The sequence below is a fragment of the Falco punctatus genome (genome assembly GCF_963210335.1).
Source record: "Falco punctatus genome assembly, chromosome: 1".
Taxonomy (NCBI): domain Eukaryota; kingdom Metazoa; phylum Chordata; class Aves; order Falconiformes; family Falconidae; genus Falco; species Falco punctatus.
This window is the reverse complement of record NC_137580.1, coordinates 2,393,641-2,413,289: the sequence shown is the minus strand read 5'-3', so window position 1 is coordinate 2,413,289 and position 19,649 is coordinate 2,393,641.

The following is a 19,649-nucleotide window of genomic DNA, read 5'->3' as shown; positions in this document are numbered from 1 at the left end:
TGTACTATCTAATTGTGTTCTTCCAGGTCTGGACTGTTTCCCACAATTTTTTTTTCACAGTAAATAGTTTAGTCCCTTGTTTCTTAAAACATGAAAACTTATGTATGTTTTGGAATTTATTACAAGAAAGGGTTATAAGCAAAGGTATCTTTGAGGAGAAATAGAAATTATTGAAATAGAAGTTCACTACGTAGCAAATTGTAGTGACAATCTCCACACTATCACAATTGCAAAGAGTGAATAAATAACGATAACAAGATATGATTTAATAACAAAACCTACAAAATAAGGAATTCTGAAAAAATTGAAGTCTGGTTACTTTGTGAACATTAGATGCATTTGTAAAGCCTGACACTACTCAGTAATATTTATAAAAGGAATAGAGGAATAGAATGACAATAAAAGAAGAGGTTCTAGCAGTAAAATTCAGAACATTACACTTAAAGCAATGGAGTTTCAGACATACTGCAAGTTTACATATTATCATGGACACAACTACATCTTGGCTCTGAATTCTTGTGTTCTGTACAGCTTTGGACCTCTAGGCTGAGTTCAGAAGTACTAGCCCAAGACTAAGCTAACACACAACATATTTCCTGACCATAGCCTCTGCTTGCTTGTGGCAACCCTATTTCTCAAGCTGGGGCCACCTAGCAATGGCAGAGTCCCTTGTATTCCATGATTCTAGACCTTTTCAAAAACCTAATTTATTTCCAATGCTAGTCACGTGATAACTCCACAAGGCATTATGAAATCAAATCTGTAACTATACTATTCAAGTCAGCAGGCTTGACTCATCCGCACTGGAGATAAGCATGCATCCAGATAGCACAACCTCCAGGTTTTAATTTGGCATGCTATGCAGCTCTCCCAAAGACTTTTCCATCACTTTGGGTGCTATGTAATTTTAGGATGTAATGTATATGCCTTCTTCAGAACACCTCCCAACACAAAGTAGTACATAACATTGAGTACTGGAAGCTAAAACAAAGCCCACCAACTTAGAATAACTGCCCACAGCCATCAAACAGAACGATCTCATAATTAATATCTAAAGATGGGTAAGTAGCCTTGCATTTACCATAACATACACTGATAAAATCACATAAAAACATGTTCTTATTTTAGTAGAGCCCCCAAACTGTTGTTCTACCTGCATACGGTAGGCACATTTGTTTGTCCATGCTCATAACAGGTTCAAGAGTACAAACAGATTATTAGAAAATTCTTGTCATGTGTGTTCTGATACACATTCAACAAGGCCAAAAGTGCACAAAAATGCCCTGAAAACAGTTGCGGTTTTTTCTTGCATTACTTTATTCTGCAAAACAATTAAGTCCTTCATCACTAGCTCCTACCCAGAATCAAGCTCTATATGTCTCCACTACATCAGTAGTTTCATAACAAAGACTGACCTAGAAGACGTATACAGATACAACCAAATTACAAATACTGCTTTCTGAAAAGTATGAAAAACAGGCAGTGAAATTTGTATTCTTAACTGTGGTTGTACTATAAAGAGATCGTATATTACCTGGCAGTAGACATTTAATTAAAAAACAACAGATTTTTCTTTTCTTCAGAGCCTACTCTACCCATCCAATGTACTCTTTGAGCACCTTCCAGAAGCAGATACAACAATATTCTTTTAAATTATTTGAATTTGTAAATTCTGAAATCTGCACATCTAACAATGCAATGTTAATATAAAGCGAGGGACACCTGTATTACTAAAATAGGACATAATGTGTTCATTAAAAAAGGAATTATAATGCATTTCAAAATTAACTTCAAGGGATTTAGTTAGAAAATTATATATATTTCTATTTAATTGATTCTAAGTTACTTTTCTAAAAGAATGTATCACAACATTGAGAGAAAAATCCTACAACTGTTTAAAAAGCTGTGTATCTTCCTGCATTTAGATTCTAAGTCACAGATGTATCAAAAAGGTAACAAAGATGTAAGATTTTTGTATTTAATTTGTTGTCAGTAATAAACCCATCTGATGCATTTTGACACTAAAAATTAAAATTTTAAATTTTTAATAAATTATATATGGCATACCATGTATCTCCTACTGCTTGATGGGAGTTTATTAGGACTCACTTTTTGGCATCTGGGAGACCAAAGCTGGGCACACTCCTCCAGATGCAGCCTCACAAGTGCAGAATCAATGAGAATCATCAGTTCCCTGGATCTGTTGGCTACACTCGCCCACAGCAGACCAGTATGCAGCTAAGCACAAAGGTGCACTGCCAGCTCACACCTGTTGTCCATGAGGATACTCAGGTCTGTTTCTGCAAACCTGTCAGTCCAAACCCAGGCTGTGCTGTTGCATAAGATTATTTAATTCCAAGTACCTAATTTCCCATTTGCCCTTATCAGACTTCACAATGTTTCCAGCAGCTCATTTCATTTCTCCAGCTTCATGAGATCATTTTGAATGGCAGCCCCCCACCCCACCCCCCCAGTTTGGCATCATCTGTCACTGTTCTTCCAGTTGCAGCGCATCCCAGCTTTAAGGTTGTTGATGAAGATGTTAAATAACACTGGCTGCAGCAGACAGCTCTGAGCAATGCACTGGAAAACACCTTGATTGCCACACACCTTGCAGCAACATCTTGTGTAGTTTACCCAACCACTCCATCTCTTTCCCATTTGCCTAAAAGGAACGACAGCTCTGGCATACCATATCAAAAGGCCTGTTTAAGTCAAGGTAAGTGGCATCCATTGCTCCCTCATCCTCCTCGTCCACTGTGCCAATCTCCTAATCACAAAATTCAATCAGATTGCTGAAGCATAATTTGCCCTTCCTGAATCTTTGCTGCTTGTTTCCAGGTATCTTCTTGTCTTTGATGTATCTGAAAATGTCTTCCCAGAGAATTTGTGATCATCCCAGGCATCCTTCGTTATCTTCCTGGAATCAAGGCGAGGCTGACCAGCCTGTAGTTCTCCCATACTCCTTCCTGCCCTTCACAATGATGGGATTGACATCTGCCTTTTTCCACTCACTGGGAAGTTTTTACAGTCAACGTGAACTTTCAAAAACAATAGTGTAGTCCCGACACTACAAAATCTGCTTCTGGCGATTGATATATTTTTATGCAACATATTTCCCTTCCTTCTGTATATCAAAAGCTGTGTTCATAATGATGATTTAAGAAAAAGTGGACTCAAGACACATGAGAAGAAAGCTCCTTTAAAAAATTGCTTTTAAAAGAGTTACTTTATTTTTATACTATATTAAAGCTGAATGTATGTTAGCTAGTTGAGTTTATTGCAGGTAACTTTCTTTTCATTATTACTTTATTGCTAGCTTAAAAAATCTGCGATTTAGACAGATTCAATCATCTTCTCTCAAAACAGTCTCCTGAAGTATAAAAAAAAAGTTTTCTCCCTATATGGTTAGATTAATCAACATGTTACTTCGTATTGCCTGGAAGTCTGTCTTTAGTAATTGGATAATTTGTCTTCCCTTTCACAATTAAAGTTAACAGAATGAATACCCTTTCCATAGAGACATTTTCTGACACATAGAGGAAGGCTTGGTTCAGACTGTCAGAGCAACCATCCATTTTCAGCATTCAGAAGAAATGTGATTTGAACCCTTCGTTGAGTTAATCAGTTGATCCCACTTAGTACACTCATGTCAGCAACACATGCAAGGCCATCACTGACGCTGTAGCACCGGTGATTTGTTGCTTAGACATGCACATAACAAAACGGAAAGTACAATTAAAAATCGTGCTTTAGGTGTTTTAAACTATTCTGACTGCAAGGCAATTCTGAGGCTGGCTTGATTTTTCACTCAGGGCTTCTCCTTGTGAAGGGAATGCCCCACGGAGCCCAGACCTGAACAGTGATTGCTGTTCCATACTGCTGACCTACAACGTCAATGCTATAGAAAACCCATTCCTTTCTGATGCCCTCAAGGCCCTGGCTGTTCCTGGGTGAGCAGCAGTCCTACATAGATTCGTGATAGTCCATACAGATTCATGACAGCTAGAAAAGCAGATAACAAGAGCTCTCTGGAATTATGTCACTCAGTTAATAATAACATCTCTGTTAGAAAAATTAACAGTTTGCCCCTAATCTCAAAACAATACCTTTCCCTACTTCCTCAAAAAGACATTAATATTTTTTTCAAAATAAGTTACCAAACCCCAACCATTTTTCCTGTTTTAACATTAATACAACGGGTACCCACATGATACTTACCCATTTCCAAAATTCATAAAGCAAATGAAAGTCAGTAAGTGACTTTCAGTAAGATTTTTTTTTTTTCAATGGCATGAAATTATAATACTCACTTTGTTGCCACAGGTGCAACATCCACTCTAACAGCACAGATACAAAAAAGCTTTATCATTGATTTTTCACTCCTTCCTTGGTTATCTAGCTTCTACCTCTTTGACATCTTCAAGAAATTTCAGGATGAACTGTCACTAGGCATTATCTTCATAGTTTGTGTTTAGTTTTGTGATGAAAATATGACATACTTGCAGCAAAAAAATCAGAATTTTGTCTCACTTGGTCCAGTAGTAACAGCACATCCATGAAACCACCCTGCAGGGAATTTTTTAGAAAACTTCCACATCCACTCATTAAAAGTGATCTGACTAAATGACACATCTGTTTAAGAATTGTAATGAGACACCAAGATACATTAGATCTCCTACTCAGTGTTCAATATTCTTGAAGAAATGGCTTGAACAAGTATGAGTTCAATCTGTTCTCTCTTGCAATACATTGCTCAGACACTTTATCTTAAGACTGTATTCTGAAATTCTTGACAGTGTTATGCCTAGGTCCTCACTGTTAAAGTGCTCCCCCACCGCCATAAGCACTTAATTAGAAAAAAATCGGGGTTTACTCCAAATGGAAATAAAATATTATACAAAACTGGAGCTATCTATATTAAATGGCAAAGCTAGTCCACAAATTTTAGTAAATATACTCATCAACACTAGAAAATTATTGAGAACAATCTATAAAAAACCTTGTTAAAATATATATTCCCAGTCAAAAATACTTTAAGAAAAAAAAATCACTGTTTTGGAGGAGGTTTAAATGTATAAAAACGGTAAGATGGCATTCAGTAGTAAAGAAAGTCTCAGTGTGGCTTGTCGACAGTGAAATTTTACCTGCTTTTAGCTCATGTGAAAGGCACAGAAAATGAAAAGAGGACAATACTGTGTCTACCACTTCTCTACACATCCACCACAGCATTTACAACACTCACATCAGCTACTTCAATCTATGTTTTTCTACTTCAGCTTTTACCTTCAAGAGAATTTAGTACTCTAGTACAGTCTAACTTCATGATTATGAAAAAATGCTTAATTACTGAGTTTCTTTATAAACGTCATAATTCTTAAGAGTATTAACCATATATAATTTATACCCCAATAAACAATATATTTGATATATCACTGCTTTCTTTCACAAAACTGCAGGAATCTGAATGTTTAGAATGTGACAAATCAGAAAGAATCCACTAAATCTATAGCCTTTCAGTGTTATGTTTCATTTCCCTTTTTTTAAATTTTAAATACATATGTATTTGGAAATACGACATACTCTTCCCTTTTGCCATGTGATACGTCTTTCTTCCAATAAAGCCTAAAACAATTATTAACTTTTAGTTGAAGAATCAAAGTTTGTATACTAACTAACAAAAAATTGTGGGGTTTTTTAGCAAGTGATACCAATGTAACAGTGGTTTGTTCTGTAAATTATACTAATCAATTAAAAATTCTTAACGCTTGTAAGTGCCTCCTAGTGTAAGCTGTATAAATATTTAGAACTCTTATAAAGATGGTAAAATCTTTTTAGTTCTGTTAAGACCATGCATATGAGTCGGAAAATATTGTGATACGGTGTAAGCTTACAAACCTGATCTATTTCCAATTTAGTTACCCAATTATCATTCGTTGTTAGGGCTCCCAGGACACAGTTTAGCAAACTGTGGCCTGGTTTTGTCCCATCTAGACTGGTCTAGAATAACCTAATAATTTTCCATCTTCAGGCTTTAATGACAAAACAATGACCATCCTTTTCAGTAAGACCCTTTCATCTTCGTAGAGTTAAAGTAAGGCAAGAATCACCTTTATGAATAGCTCAGGACTATCCAATTATTTTTTTAAAAAGTAATCCTAGTAATATAATGCAAATGTAAAATATATTAATGAATAAAATGTTTTGTTCCTCTTAATTTTATACCAAATATATTTTGTGTTGCATTTTAACAAGTGTAAAGATCATTGTCAGTCTGGAGAGAATTAACAAGAAAGAAAGTGAAAAATTGTAACCATGAAGCATGGAATTCAATTATTACACTTTAAGAGAAACAGCAAATATCTGAAACTGGATTAAAATACTTGGTATTCTATACTGAATATTCATTTAAACCTTACAAAATAAGCAACACAAGTATCTCTACTTTCTTCAAAACAATTTCCCAAAGACTATAAGGAAAATGTGACATGTATTATGATGACATATGGTCAACTTTACACAAGTAAGACAGGTTATGCTTTCTATCAGTGCCTCAAGGAATGCAGACTACTAATACTGCTATTACCAAGCAATTTAAATCATAGAATAATTATACAGACAGATGGATTGCAAAACCCTTCTAGTTTCTTTTCAGCATTTAAATTGGAAAGAAAGATAACACGTTTTAGTTATAAAATGCCTAAAAACTAATGGATGAAGCCAAAAAAAAAAAAAATCTGCAAACTAAGCTTACTGGAGACAGGTTAAGAAAATCAAAATGAAGTATTTTGTTCCTGCTACAAGGTAGCATGAGCATAACTTTCACAAAGTAAATAAGACATTCAGAAAATCCAGAAGACAAAATGTAAGCATAAAGATATCACTTCAGCTTTGCAGCTTATTTATTTACTACACATGTGTAAATTTTATTTTCAAACAGTGCAAGATAATAAAACTATTTTTCTTAGAACTTTATCATTTCTTTCTGTAGTTTACAACACACTTCCCAGAGTGCTTGGAGACTACACTCTTGAAAATAATCATGGAGCAGCTGGTTAGTGAAACGACAAGTGAAAAAACCCAACGCTTTCATTGTTGCTGAGCAGTATACAGGAGTTCCACTAAAATCTGCCCATCAAAAAGTTTTCTAGAATTACAACTAGAATATACTTAAATAACACTGGTAAGAAACAATCGCATAACCAGCATTCACCTTATTAATTTTTTATTTTCCTTTTTTGTGATGTTTCATTTACTGTCTAGGTTTCTGTTTACTGTTTTTGGCAAATATCTTCATTTTGCAAAATATTTGATAATAAGTGTAACAAAAATGTTTTGTCTTTTTTTGACTTGGTATTTCTTAGGGAAGTTTGAGAGTGTGATTGCTCTGGCTATCTCCCTGGCTTTTACTAGGGATGACTTTTTAATCTCTGCTGAATTTCAATTAATTTGGAAAAAAGAAATGCAAACGGGTAGAGTTCCTTGCGCTTTTACAGTTCTGTGTTTGGTCTTCTGACGTTTAGCTTTAATTTTTCTGAAATATTTTTTCTTAGTTCAAGCAAAATTACATCCACAGTTCCATTAAGTATACTTAACTGTGAATAGTCAATACTTTTTTAAAAAAAGTTACTTAGTCAAAACATCGTAACTATATTAAAATATACTGATAAAACAGGGGACATAAATCCCTCCATGGAGTTTACAGAACTATACTGAACACACAGGAATCTTTAGGTTCCTAACCTAAGGTATATGAGGGTGCCTGTCAGATCATTTTACTGAACCCACTTGTAGCATTCTGTACAGCACACCAATATTACTTCAGCAAGCTTTATATCCTCAAACACGCTCTACATGGCTTATGTCAAGTAATACATATTCTCAGCAGCACACTACAAAACACAATATTGATAAAACTATAGTGAAATTGGATATGGTCAATCTGTTCTTGATAAGACTAAGCAGCATGGGCCACTTTTCCCCGCTTTGCCTGAGGGCCATGAGTCACTATCTGTGCTGAAAATCTAAAAGTGATGTACTTACAGCCAGAGGCAAAGTTCCCTCAGCAGCAAACTTCACAGTATTGGTCCATAGCATGGCACCTGCTGGGAGTGCTGCAGTTTTCTTTTTGCTGTGATGTCAGGGAAGGAGCAAGGAATTGAAGGAAAAAAACTAGGCTCTTGGGTCTCTGTGACAACATGGGACCAGGATTGTTCACCAGAAGTACTCCAACATGCCCTAATATTGATCTACCTGTAACTGCACCCAAATCTTGTGTCTAAATTTGCCAGAAGCAAATGGTGGTTTTGTACTATTCTTCCAGGAGAAGCACACTATGCCTGTGTGTGTAAATGCAAACATGGAAATCAACTTTAGATATAGCCTGTGAACTAATCGCCTTAGGACTGTCACAACATGCAGAAAAGTTGATTTGTGGTGGTGTTCTACAGATAAATGGCTGTCTAGAGCTGCAGCAGAAATGAACCCCAGAATTGTCTCCATGGAAACATACTTGCATGAATAAAATAAACAGGAAAATCTGTGTTGAATGTGTTTCAAAAACTCCTTACAACCATTATGGGAAAGAAAAAAGAAAGAGAACCACATCAGTTTAAAAAAAAAAAAAAACAAAAAACAAAAAACATGTGATGTGATACAGTAAGATACACAAGTCACCATATCTACAGAAGAACATGACTGCATTATTGGATCTTGACAATAATTCAATATTAGGGGAAAAACAAAGCATTCATGTAGTTTTCATGTACCCTAAAACCTGTTCTTTAACTCAGTGGGAACATTTGCTGATACCAACAAATCAAGAAAGTTATGCCTCCATTTTGTAATCAGTAAACCCACAACAACAAGAAAGTTTAGGTTCAAAAAATCACAGGCTTTATCTGAAGAACTTAAAAGATGAATTAGATATTAATTCTTATATAGAAACTGATAGTATATGTACACATTTATACCTCTATTTCTAAACAAACACAGGTAGGAACCTACATAAATAGGTGATAAAGTTAAGCCACCACACATTTGGATCATTTGCGTGTTTAGAGTCAATAAAAGCATGACAGACAAGTCAAAAGATTTAGAAATCATTGAATCGCAGTACTACAATTTTCAGACTTAAAGGAAAATATACAGAATTTGCTACTTTCCTAACGCTACCGTTTGACATTGCCTTGGAATGCCTGACAATTAATATGAGTAGAATTGAAATGTACACAAGAAATTAACCTCAGGAAACATCTATTTTTAAAAAGCAGATGGTTTTCCTTTCTTTTTTTTTCAGTCTTAACTAAGACAACTTCGATTTATCCTATATTAGAGGCAGAATCAGTAATACCTACAGTTCAGTTTCATCAGTATTTTCCAAAATAAAATGCACACGTTTTTCAACACTAATAACTAAAACCAGGAAAGAATTTTCACAGCTACTGCGTCTTCTGTACCGTGCAGGTGCCGCAGAGCATTCATACTAACAGGAAAGAAAGACCACATCCAAGTTTTATCCTCCTCATAATGATTGTCAGTGTTTCATCCTTTACAGTCAGACAGATTCCTCAGATAGAAGGAACATGTATAAAAGTGTATAAAAAAATAAAACCAGAGTCATTCAGGATAGCAGGAAGCAAGCATGACTGAAACTGGGCAAAGACCAGCTTGGAAAAACTTTGTTCAAACAGGTAAGTTAAGGAATGCTGTCTGAAGCTGAGAAAGTATAAAGGAAAATGTCACTACAAACTCTATGAGAAAATAACTGCCCTATGTATAGCTTGCTCTATCAATTCCTGTGTTCCAAGCATCCTTCTCTTCTATTTTAACACTCTGTTCTTTCCTTCAGATTGTGCACAAAATACTGAGGTCCTCTGTATCTCCTTGTTACCCCAGAATCTGTCAGTTCCTGCTCATGACTTTTATCTTCCTATGCTCCAAGCCTTTAGTTTCTCATGTACATAAATAAATTGCTTCACAGGCATCTAGTGTATTTAACGTGCATCCACACTGGCATTTTAATTTTGATCAGGAGTGCATTTTTGAAGCTCATCTCCTGATCAGAGCTACTACTTACACTTTGGCTTCCTTTACAGAAAAGTCTTGGTGCATGCAAATCCTTCAGGATGAAATTAAACCAGGAAGTGTCCTTGAGAAGAGCACTAAATGCATTCCAAGTGCTACCAGGTATTCAGACCAAGCTGCTCTGAAGTAAAACTGGACTGCAGGTGGTGTGGCAGGCAGATCCAAATGTCTGACCAATCTTTCTACGCAGCCATTAACTTTTTGAAACCTGAAGGAATATAACCAAGACTTCTGATTCACTTTGACATGTGGTTGAATGGGTTCATAAATTACTAGACAAAACAGGAAACATGTTTTATCAACCCTGCTTCATTAAGAGCCAGACTAAAAATCCTGGGGTACCTATTTTTTGAAGGGTTATAAGAACAGATCAGTTCTAAATCAAAGCTCATAATCTCAGGCTACACCTTTCCCTCCCACTGATGATTGTGGTTCTGCTCAGCTGTAACTTGAGGCTGGTCATCAACGCTGGGTAATCAAGTGCAACTGGTTATGATGCCAGTTATTCCATTGTCTTATGGTATTTATTAAACATACAAGCCTGATCAATCACCTTAGCTTGGATAGAATCTTGACCTTGACATATGTCTGACAGGACTGCAGCAAGATTAGAATTTTAAGTAGTCTCTGAAGCATCTAAGTACTTGAGCCACCATGATAATGAGATAATGAAAATCCTGAATAATAGAACCATAAACAACACCTGATTCACGGTCTATATTTGAATGAATTGTTATGAAAAAATTAAATTACCTTGATAGCTTTAAAATAGATTTAGAAATGAATCATTAGCCAATCTTATTTTAAATTAAAATGTATTTCCTATTTTAACAAGTATTTCAAATGAAGAGAGCCATAGTAAGTCTTTTAACAGTATATGAGTGACTTAGAATCCTGATATGACTAACTATACTTAGGAAATTATTACTTGCTTTTAATTATTTGAGCATAAATTCCAGTTTTAATATCATGAGCAAGAACACCTGAAACATGTAAAAAAGCCAAGAAAGCACTTGTAACAAAATTGAGACCAATTCAGTATTAAAGACAGATACAGCTTTCCTATGTTCTTTGTGATTAGAAAATTCTTTATGAAATTTGACAATATATTCTACAATACGTAGCATTATACAATACAAAGGAAAAATCAGAAGACTCAACACATAAATATCTGAAGGGAAGGTACAAAAAGACAAATTCAGGCTCCTTTCAGCCCAGTAGTGTTCAGGGACAGGACAAAAATTGATACCTAGATGTATCATACTTCCATGTGACAAAGTAAGTATTTGACTAGAACTTGGTATTAGAAAACAAACATAGAATGACAAGAAGATATATTGGTCTAATTACTTTACTCAGCCCAACTAAAAATAGCCTAGATTACTACTATAATACTGAGAGATGTACCAAACTCTACAAAATTGAGACCGAATATAAATATCCACTGATATTTCAAATAGATTAGTTCACATTAATACTTGAGGATGACTGATACATATTTTAAAAGTTTCTGGCAACAGGTTATTATCTGTCTGGACTTCAAATTACATTATTGTTATTGATATTATTGCTATTATTATTGTTTGCTGTTTATCCTTGGAGCTAGAGGATTTGTCTATACTTCAAAATTACTTTTAAATCAGAACCTCAGTAATCATTACAAAATACAGTGTAGTTCTGGTAAAAAAAGGTAAAATGAATTCTTGACTATATTGAAATTACTACATGCAAAAATCTGAACAATTAAGCAAATTTCAGGTTTGCTCTGTATGTAAGCAATTTCTTTTTAAATATAATCTGTATTTGTAACAGTACGGGATTATAAAGCTGTACAGGTACATAACTTATACATCCTATAATCTGTGAACTGTGTCAGGACCTTTCTATTTCCTTTTGTGTTTTGTATCTTTTTCTGGAATTTCTGTCTCCTGGATGTTTCTTGATTACTATTCAGAAATTTGAAAGTACTAGAAAACTCATCTTTTTGTGGAACCATTAAATACATAACAATAACAACAACAACATTTGCATTTCTGGATTGTCTGAGTACCAGTTGGTTTAATATTCTGCAGTGTTAACCGTGCAGTATTGTTACCCTACTGAAGCATAGAATACACACATTTAGTGTATCCATAATATTTTCTGCTTCAAACTGCATTTATTAAGATTTTGCACAGTATTATCTCTGAACAACGTTCATGGCACTACAACAAAAATATTTTGTTAATTCTTCAATTTTATAATGACTCCAGATGACCAAATAGCATGCGTACATATGTATATCCCATATGTAGTATACAGACATCTTAGCTACCTTTAATTTGAATACAGTGAGAAGTCCAGTTTGTGGCACACAGAAATAATCAGTGTAATTTACTTTCCTGCCAGTACAATTCATGGTCAGGTAAAGAAACTCTTAAAATAGCACTGCAGTGGTGGGTATTTTTCCTGGCCTGCTTGTATTTCTTGAATTTCATCCAGATATCTTCTGAATATAGCTCCCTGGGCTAAGGATATATTTGAAACACATTCTCTGACTGACAACACCAGGACTGAATTGCAGTCTGAATCTCAAGAGGTGTGGTGCTGCTTAAACAGTCAAAGACTAACTGCTACATGCTGAACCATGAAATATAAAATGCTACTCTACCTCTAAACATCAGGGGGAGTGTACGTGTTTCCTGAAAATGAGCAAGAAAACTCTACAGCTACACAGTCAGTGCAGGTCATTACTATTCAAACCTCGTAACTCTTGGTCATACTATAACCAACACCACAAGCTGACAGCAAATACTGCTCGCAGCAGGTGTATAACCAGAATCTGAATCCTGTCAGTAAACTTTTCTCAGCCTGCAGAAGATGCAAGGAAATTCTGATGGCATATGGGCCCAAAAACATGTGAAAACTCATCAGAATAAAAAGAGCTAAGCATTAACATACAGAAGACACTAACCATCCTCCTCTTTTTTTTTTTTTTTTTTTTTTTTTTAACTAGGAAGTGCATCAATACAATTAAAGAAGGTTCTTAAGTATAAAGGGAAGGTAAGTCATAGAGACAGATGTGGGACTTCCTGTAACACTAATGAAAGAAAATGTTGGAAAGATTACATAATTGGAAATGCAAATAAAAAATTAAATATATCTAACTGTATTTGACTATATAGATCAATGTATCTATATATCAATATACAAGGTGTAGTATAGATGACATTACGAGGAAAACAACTTGCAGTTTTTACTTGTTAAAAATCAAAGGCTTCACATGCTGTACATATTTCCTTCACTCACACAACTGTTGTGTGCAAGTGGGCCATGTCAAGCAGAAGATAATCTTTCAATCACTAAGGAAAATTACTAGGACAAGAGAAACTTTTAAATTATCCTGATAACAGTCTACTATTACATTTACTGCATGCATTGTAAGATGGTTTAGGTCAAGAAAAAATACATATTTTATTTGATAATAAATTTTGAGTCAATCCTGCAACAGAAATGTTGTTTTCTACAGTGACATATTTTCACTAAAAACTACCAGACATGATTAAGTATGACAAATCAGATATAAGGAAAAAAAAAAAAAAAAAGACAATAGGCTGAAGTACACCAAATACATACATACTAGCTACACAGCCCAGAACTTACCACAGTTTTGAATTCCCGTTTCTCTTGGAGCTGATTCCCTGCCTTTAACAGCTAAGTATGTTAGTGTGATCAGAATGGTGTTCTTTTCCAAGACAGAAATATAAGTATTTTATTTGTATGCTTTATTTTCTTTCAAATCTTTCCATATTTGAAGTACACATAGTTACTGAAAGAAGACAAATGAAATTGATATTTAACATCAATGTATATGAATGTTGTGTAAGCAGGATCCAAAAATAACCCTAGAAGCACTGAGAAGAACCAAACATTTTCTGTAGTTAATATGATGCTTGTACCTCTCATGTAAGGGCTGATGGTCAACAACAGGAATTTTACTCCTCAAGCCTCCAAATTACAAAAATTATTATTCCAATTCCAACTGGAGTAACATCCAATTCTACCATAGTCATATGTGCTACTTTAAATAGCATGATGATGCAGCATTAGGTAACATTAACTTAGATTTAGTTATATTTTATTGTAAATCACCAAATCCTAGTGGTAGAAAACATAAAGCTGCATTATTAAAATACACATAGAAAACTGTATTTACACTAAAACTTACAGTTGAAAGAAAAAGAAGAAACATAAATAAATTCTTTAGAGACAAGATGAGTTAGACCCCTCTGACCAAGCAAAAGAGGTAAAGTGAAGATATACGTGGGCCAGCCTACGTATCTGAAAGATCTATCACCACCTAACCTCATTAGTTAGGTACAGTCAGGTCAACTATGGTTCTGCTTTTTAAGGAGCAGTGTCTAGGCTAAAACTTTATGTCTAATCCTGCCTGTGAAAAACAGGTACACACATGAAATTATACAAATTGCATATGCACATACAAATCATATGAAATGATAATGTGCTTTCCATGATTAAAATGGCATATACAGCATAATACGACCAGTTTTAAGGTATTAAAATTCTTGAGTTTAAGGCTTTTTTACCTCTCATTTAATTAACCCCATATAGTATAAATAAAAATAGTTATAAACATCTCACATTTAATTTCTCTTCTTAGAGCTATCAGCTTCTAAATAATCATAACCAATGTTTACTTAAGATATTGGATAAGTACATACTAACTTCAAAACAATATTGCCTTTTTTCATCTTAAAGATCAAAAGAATTATGTATTTTGATCTAACATAGTATCAAGGACTGGGTCACCTCACATGAAAATCACACAGTCTCTCAGAAAAAAGGTGCTGCAGTATAGTTCTTTGATTATTCAAATATCAAACATTCTCTCCAAGAAACTCCTTCAATAATAGCACTGCACCCAAACTGTCATCATCTAATGTGAAGTGATGAAGAAGTGACAGATAATGAAGCACAGCCTGAAGATGCAATTGCTTGTCATTAAACCTGCATTTCCTCCTCAGACACACTTTGAGAAGATCATAAGACTCCATTGTGCTGGAAGAATCTCCCTAAAGAGACAGTTACCTCATCTTATACACACACAGAGATATGTTATATGTTTCAACTAGAAAATGGAGCCTGAGCAATAAGACAAGAGGAACTCCCTTTAGAAGCTGTACAGGGTTTAAAGAGGTCTGTTGAATTTCCCAGGGAGGGTAACACACTTTATTTTGTTGATCCTTATTTGCTGTATTGGGAGCCATCACAGATAGGCCCCAGAACTTGACTCATACATACCATGCCATAGGAAGTAAAATATCAGTTGCAGGGAAGTCTATAAATACTACTGTGATTAACAACTTTTCCTACAGGCTGTAGGTAATGCCAACTTCAGTATCATCATTATCATACAGGTCCAAAACAATGATGAAGATCCTAATTTTGAAATTAGAAATGTGTGGATTATTTGTAATGAAATGGCAGCACAGAAGACTGATTTTAATTACTCCCTCTTCCCACTAATGCTTGTTCTACCCTAACTTACATCACCACTGCAGTGATTAATATCCTAGAGCACGTATATTTTAACGCATGTCACTTGCAAAAATATGAAAATTCAAAATTTTCAATGTAGGTACTTGCCAGGGAAGCACTCGAAAAGGACAAACTCTTTGGTCTATACAAAACTCCACCACCCCCCCATTCTTGAGCTACTTCTAATTCTCTCCAAAAAGTAGACTGCATGGTTTAATCCTGACAGGTTAGAAAGCACAACATATTGTACCCTACTGGGACATATCAAGGTTAGCGTTACAGAAGGATAAAGAAAAAAAATATTTTATGAAACTGTCTTAATACTGCTAATTGATTCCTTTTGTGCCTCTCTCCCAAAGTATCTGAAATCTTAATTCTAGTCATAAAATATTTGGAAAACTTAAAGACATGTAGATCTTTTAAACTCATCTTTCAAAGAACATTTAATTTGAGGAAGAAAATAGATAAATATTTGAAATGCTCAAAAATGAAAACAAACTTGAACTTTCAGCTCATGAAAAAGTAAAATGTATATATTGTCAATGCAAATTGATTTTATTCTTATGATCTGCACGTAAACAGAAAACAGTAGGTCAGCTACTACTATTACCATGCTCTATTTTTTGTATACTAAAATATCCTGTCTGGTGATTCATTTTTAAAGCCTTGATTCCACACATACTGTTGGGGTTTTTGATGGATCCGAGTCCTTATGATGTCATGAAAATATGACTGTATTATACGAGCACATTTTGGAACAGTTATATATATAATATATTTATGTATAAAATTTGTATAAATACATCAAGAAAGAATCACTGTAAATGGCTGATAACCACTGTTTCCCCCTGAAATTTTGCAAGGGTTACAACTATGGAGAGTGGGTTTTAAGATTTGTTCTGCTACCATTGTGTACAGGCAGTTCTGAGTGTGGATGAGATTGTGTTTGACTTATTTTGACAAAATATGAGGAAGAAAAAAAGTGTGAAATCTCTCAAATACATTAAAAAAGTAGAAATACATTATGTGTAACTTAATTATATACAGTCTTTCCAATCTCCTACTTTGACAAGTTGCATCTATAGGTCACCAGATTAATAATTAATGCTGACAATTTAATAGACAATAACACTTGTTATCATAAAAAAACAATTAAATCTTGAAGGGAAAGAAATTATTGAAAATTCCAAATTTCTGAGCAAGTGGTGTTTAATTACAAATAATAAACCACCAAAGTAATGGCTACCAGTACCATCTAACCACCTCCTTATTCCTTAGCATTCTAATGCTATTACCCTTCAGTTTACTGACAATTCCAAATCACTGATTTGGACAAAAACCCTTATCCTGTTCCCAAGAGGTCTAATAGGACCTAAAGCATGTGGTATTTTTGGTTTGACTAATATAATATAGATAATAATGTATACACTATAAAGTAAATGGCACTACAGCAGTATTTATTCTTTAATAAAATGCAAATGCTTTATCCATCTATATTAAATTCAACCATTTTTATAGTCAGAAAGTACCACTGAGTTGCAAAATCTAAAACTGAATGGTTATATTCTTGCCTGAAAAGACCATGAAAATGAACCATAGAAAATGGGTCTGAAGGAAATCTTAGTAATTAATTTGGTCCATTATCCTGCCCAGACAATCATCAGGCAGAAGAGAAAGCTATGTAGTATATCCCAGTAGGACAGCACTACCAGAAAAATTTTGCAGTGCCAATTATAGTGGGTTTTTTATATTCAAATAAATTTGATAACTGTCCACAGATTCTGCAGTCATTTGAAGTTTTCTGTTACAACTTGAAATATGTAACATTTACAGGCATTTTAATAACTTAATGCTTGAGAAATTTAAATACTTCAAAACATCACAAATTTGAAGTGCAGGAGAAAGAGGAGAAAAGGAATTGTTTTGAAGAACTAAGAAACAACTGTCTATAAACAGTTACTTTTGACAAGGACTTCACCAAGACCAGTTTTTCAAGTGCAATGATCAAAGGAAAATAGTAAGAGTGCCTTAGGTCTGACTCTTAAAACACACCATTGTAAACTAACAGAATTTACAAAAACTGTATGGGTGCACTAAGCCAAGTGTAGTGAGAAGCTGTAGCAATACCTCTCATGATGAGCCAATACGTGATACATGTTGTATAGCTCTGTTAATTGATTATTGTTCAAGATAACAGTGTCTTACTGAATTCTAAGAAACAGTATTATACATACTATGTTATGTAAACAGGTACATATGAATCAGTGTGATTTACACTTTCAAGTGAACAGGTCCCAATGAAATCAGAGTTAGATTTTAATTAGATGTGTTAAAAAATGCAGTAAAATACAAAAAAACACCCAAAATAAATACAAGAAAAAAATCTGATTCCACCACTTTGGCATAATTAGCTGGAGATATAATGTTATTTTTTGTTCATGCCTTATTTACATTCTAAATGAAAAACAAATGAAACAGTACCTACATGTACACGTGTGCATATACATACTGTCATGCCTCAATGTCGCTATGATATGGAGAAATAGTGTGAAATGGGGACGCTTAACACCGACTGTGATTGTATATGTCTACTCAGAAATGTGGGTATGGTGACTAGTCATGGGTGCGGTGTCTGGTCACATAGGCACACAGCTCTGAGGAGACAACTACAGTTTTTGAGGAGACGCCTGCCCCTCTTCCTCTAACAAAGGGGAGACGGGGAGACGCCTGCCCTTCTTTCTCTAACAAAAGGGGCTATTTAAAAGAGAATGAGAGAAGATGAGAGACATCCAAATGCTATCTAGAGGGAGGGAGTGCTAAGTCTCCTTGCTGGAGAAGATTGGATGGTCACAAGAACATGAATCACCTACAAACCTGCAAGACCACCACATTCCAGGAAACGGACTGATAAGCTAATTAACATACGAAGCAGGTTTAGGTAACAAATATGTATAGGCACTAATTGAATATTCATTTGTTTCATTGTATAAATGTGGGATGGTTCGTCACTTCGGGTATGCACGCTTGTGGAGGAGCGATCCCCCGTGCATCTGCGCGCAATAAACATACCTACTTTATAACTTTCGAGTTATAGAGTCTAATTCCGCACGTCAGCTACACATATGTGTTCATCCTTACATCACCAAAAAGTAATACGAAAATAATAATTATCCTTCTAGTGAAACATACAGGACTATGCAAGAGGAGAACCTACTTTGTTTATTAAATGGCTTAGCATTAACACAGGATGAGAGCTCCTATCTTGCTGCTAACAACTGGAAAAAACTGCTCGAGAAGTGGTAGTGTCAGATGTCAAAGTAGTTTATACAAAACAGTTATAATACAAAGTGAAATCAGAAATATTGGTAAGTTTCCATGTCCCTACAGGATTGTGGAACTTAAGCTAAGTCTTTCATTAAAATGATAGGCACATATGGAGAACAGAAAATTAAAACAAAAACCAACAAATTTTTTCTTTAATGTGAGTTTCTGAATAATGAACTTTCAAAAATTTTATTTTTATCTTCAGGATATCAAATCAATTATGGAAGCTTGTGGGGTTGAATTATTCCTGGTTTTGTCTGTTGCAGTAACAGTAATACAACTCACTACCTCAATATTTTCTTGCATGATTGTGTTATTTCCTACTCATAAAACAAACCTCACCACAGAGAAAGTGATTTTAAATCTATATGAACACACATAGATGCATATATACAGTATGAAATTAATGTTTGTATTAGTGTTTAACCTATACCATGTTATAAAACACAGCCTTCTCAACTTTTGATATGGAGAAATAGTATGAAATGGGGACGATGGAACACCGACTGTGATTGTATATGTCTACTCAGGAATGTGGGTATGGTGACTGTCATGGGTGCGGTGTCTGGTCACATAGGCACACAGCCTTGAGGAGACACCTACAGTTTTGAGGAGACGCCTGCCCCTCCTCCTCTAACAAAGGAGCTATTTTAAAAAAGAATGAGAAAAGGATGAGAGATATTCCAATGCTATCTAGAGGG